Source organism: Drosophila subobscura, chromosome A (assembly GCF_008121235.1).
Source record: "Drosophila subobscura isolate 14011-0131.10 chromosome A, UCBerk_Dsub_1.0, whole genome shotgun sequence".
NCBI classification, from domain to species: domain Eukaryota; kingdom Metazoa; phylum Arthropoda; class Insecta; order Diptera; family Drosophilidae; genus Drosophila; species Drosophila subobscura.
This window is the reverse complement of record NC_048530.1, coordinates 23154350-23158371: the sequence shown is the minus strand read 5'-3', so window position 1 is coordinate 23158371 and position 4022 is coordinate 23154350.

Below are 4022 nucleotides of genomic sequence, written 5' to 3'. Positions count from 1 at the left end.
AATTACTTTTGCTCATACTCTTAATTCCACAAACATGAAGAACATGTTGACCACCAAAAGAAAAAGATCAGAAAACACATATGAAATAGATGGAAATGCGGCTAAAAGCCAAGCAGCATAATGTTGCTGCTGGGTTTTTGTTTGTGATATTTGGTGATGTTGTTGACTCTCTCATGCTTTTGGTATTTCTGCACTCAGAGAAAAAAGAGTTACCGTGGATGGTTGTCGTACAATAAAAGTCATGAAAGTGCCATGAAAATCCAAATATTCAGATATCTACAGCTAATGCCATGTTGGTAGTGCACATTATTTTCTCTTTGTGTATTGTTTCTTGTGTTGTGTTGTGTTGCTGGCATCCGTCTATTTTCATGCACATATTATTTCATACGGGAGTCTACATTCTTTTTATTTTATGCTTTTAATAAACCAAAAACTATTTAAATTTGTTTTATTTTTATTTTGAATGTGACAGAAATTATTGTTAACGATATCGCTCGATATTTTTGTCTGCATATTGGATCGACTGGCGCTATGCTCTCCTCTTCCTCTTTTTGTTGTTGTTTTTGTTTCTGTCGCTGCTATAGCTTCTGCCTTCGCGTTGATAATGAAATCGAAAGCGAAAGCAAACAAATTAATTAACTAAACGCCCCTCCACCATCCACCATCCACCACCACTCTCCACTCTCCGCTTCATCGAAGAACCCAAGAAACATAAAAAATAACCGCAAAAATTTGGTAATTTTGTTGGGTTTTCTATGGGGATTCAATCCGCAGACATTCGCAGTTCGAATTCGTATTTTTCAGCTTGTCATATTTTCTCACATTATTTATTAGCAATACTTAATATATAGTTCACTTGTTGTTGTTGTTGGCTTTCTTGTGTCTGTTTGGTGCCTGTTCTGGTTTTTAATTGCGCTCACACGTGCCCCGACTCATCGCGAAGAACACAACTGTATGTAGTGCGCATACCATATACATATAATGATGTATGTACAAACATATCTACATAGTACATGTAGTGGGGTGGGGGGATTGTTGGTTTCGGCCATAAAGGGACACACACTGTCTTGTGTCTTGTGGCACTTGTGTCTCCGGCTAGCGTAAGATGTCTCGTAAACTCTTTGGTCGGGAGGGACTAGGAATGCCAAATCCAATGGCCAAAACACACACACATGCCCATCGTTTGAGCAATCTTTGAGGGACCACGGAATGCAGTCAGTCGCTGTTTTGTTTTGCGGAATTCCAAGACTATTTCATGGGTCTCCTATGAATACTTCTATGATTATTTCTGACCATCATCCATGGGTCACTCACATGCCTGTGGAATGCGTGTGTTCAAGACCAGGCGAGTATCACTCATAGTCTCGTATCCATGAAGAATATAAGTCTTTATGTACATTATGTATGCTTGCCATTACATATGTTTAAGGTAGGATCAAGAAATCGTATGAGGTAATCTGACTCATTTTATGGGGATCTATTAGAGTATTTTTCCTGGAGGATGGTCGATGGAATTGATGATTAAATAAGGTAATTTCCATCAGAGTACTTGGTATTCCTAATATGGCTCCCTTGCAGTAAGAGCAACCATGAACCATGAAACGAGCATCCCTGAAACGAGGAACCTTCCAGTGTTGGGATATATTGCGACCATTTGCAAATATCCTCTTTCCTTCTCATTGGACCTGAGCGTACGATTGGCCCAAAGTCTGACCCACACAAAGAGTAAGAGTAAGAGAGACAGAGACAAAGAAAAAAGAGAGAGAGAGAGAGCGGGTAAAGGAGGCCCAGGTGAGAGGCTCACGCCCACGCCGCAGATAGCAAACAAAATTTGCACAACCATCCGTGATTTGCGAGGGCCGGGAAGGGGACAGCGGGACAGCGCCGATGAGGCAGCAGGTAAGACAGCAGCAGCAACAGAGGCAAGGGTGGCCAGGTGGTCCCAGCAACATTCAGAATGTGGCCTAGCAACATGTTGCGTGCGCAAAAGTGAACGCGCTGGGCCGGCAAGGCACGCATGCGCAGTGGGCAGCGCTGCGCTCATTCAACTTTGCATTCGACGGCACGGCGACGTCGCATCATTCGTCATCGCCCAAGCATCTCTTCGACACGCGACTCATCCATACATCTACGCCGAGAAACTAACACATAAACACACACACACAGAAATACAGATAGCGCAAAAAAAGTTTTAAGCCAACATTTTTTTTCGAAAACTGCAAACAATAGCAGCGACAGAGCAGCAACAGCGACGCTGGCAGCAGCAGAGGAAAATTGCAAGGCAGCCGAAGGCAGGCGGCCCGAACGGCCGATCGGGCCCGAAACTTTGTTGCGCTCGCGTGTGCTCTCTGCAACATTTTTTGCCTGTTTTGGCTCTCGCGCTCTGGCTATCTATCCTGCTATCTCACTCTCACTCAATTGAATGCTGCTGCCTGCTGCTCTGCCTCTGCCTCTGCTCTGGTGGTGCCGGTGCTGCTGTTGCTTCTGCTGCTGTCATCGTCGTGTGCGCTTGTTGGATTTTTAGTTTATTTATTCCAACGTCCGATACCGTGTGTGGACATTATTTTACCAAACGTTCGCAACCGCACAGCACACACACCGCCAAACATACGGACATACACACGGCAACAATCGTGAACGAACGCACCTCACACACTAACACAGGCACACCGAGAGATAGACAGAGGAAGAAAGAGAGAGAGAGAGAGGGAGAGAGTGACAGCGAGAGAGTAAGCTTGTAGCGAGCGCCGCCGCGCAGCAGCCAACGCTCTGCCAGCAATATACACGGCAGTGCACACCGCGAGCTATCTAGTAGATAAAAAGTCGCCGACTTGCCGACAACTAAAACTCAAATAACGCCAGGCCGAAGCCCAAGCGAAAAGCGATCTGCATCGTGCCAAAACAGCACTTGGGAGAAACCGCTCCAACCACCAGCAACAGCAACAGCAACAGCAACAGAGAAACAGACACAGAAAGAGCAGCGGCCAAACTTAACCCAACCCATCCCATTCGATCCATTCGGATGTGATCCGCGCTCAGCTTTGGTACGTTCCGTTCCGTTCCGTTTCGCTTCCACTATAAAAACGCTCGTACCGTACCGAACAGAACAGTAAAGTTGATATGGTCTGTAAGGTGAATGAAAGAGTATCTGATAAAGTCTCGAAAGAACATATCTATCGCTGAAGCTCGCACTGGAAAACGTCTCGACACTTTGAAGACACCAAATCGAAAACAAAAAAAACAGAAACAGAAACAGAAACAAAACAACCAAATTTTATACAACAAACAAACAAAAAAACACACAAAATCAAATAAATCCAAATCGGCGCGCGAAACTCGCATGTGTTATCTAATCGGCCAGAGAAATATATAGTAGGACAAAAACAAAAGCAAAAGCAAAAGCAAAAGCCAAACAACACAACAAAAAGCAAAAAGTAAAAGAAAAGAAGAGAAATAAGCGAAGGAAAAGAAAATCAAGTAGAAGCGATCGATCGCGCTACGCAAAAGTCTATATCAATACAGTTGTCGACTCACTCTCCGCGCCACACCGCACCGCACCGCATCGCACCGCACCGCACCGCAAAGTACCGTGCCGCAACACGGCAACCCACACCGCAGAAAACCCAACGCAAGGCCTCCACCAGCCCCCACCATATACCAAACCATCCATCCCACCTGAGCGTAGAGAGAGAGAGCAGAGAGAGTATAAAGAGTAGTGTGTGTGCGCTCTGACCTTTGTTTTTTTTTTTTTTTGTGTGTGGTTTTTATTAAAAAACGTGCTTAAATACACAGTATCCGAGAGAGAATACATACTAAATAAAAAGAGATACAGTATCCGCGAATAATCAACGAACGAATCAACCAAATCAGAAATCGACAGCCGGAGAAATGGCCAACAAGCAGAAGCCAAGTGTAAGTGACAGTGGCAGCAGCAGCAGCAGCAGCACCACCACCACCACCAGTGGAGGCGTGGCCTGGGCCACTGCAACGGGCACAGTGCCGAGTTTGGAAAGCAGCAACAG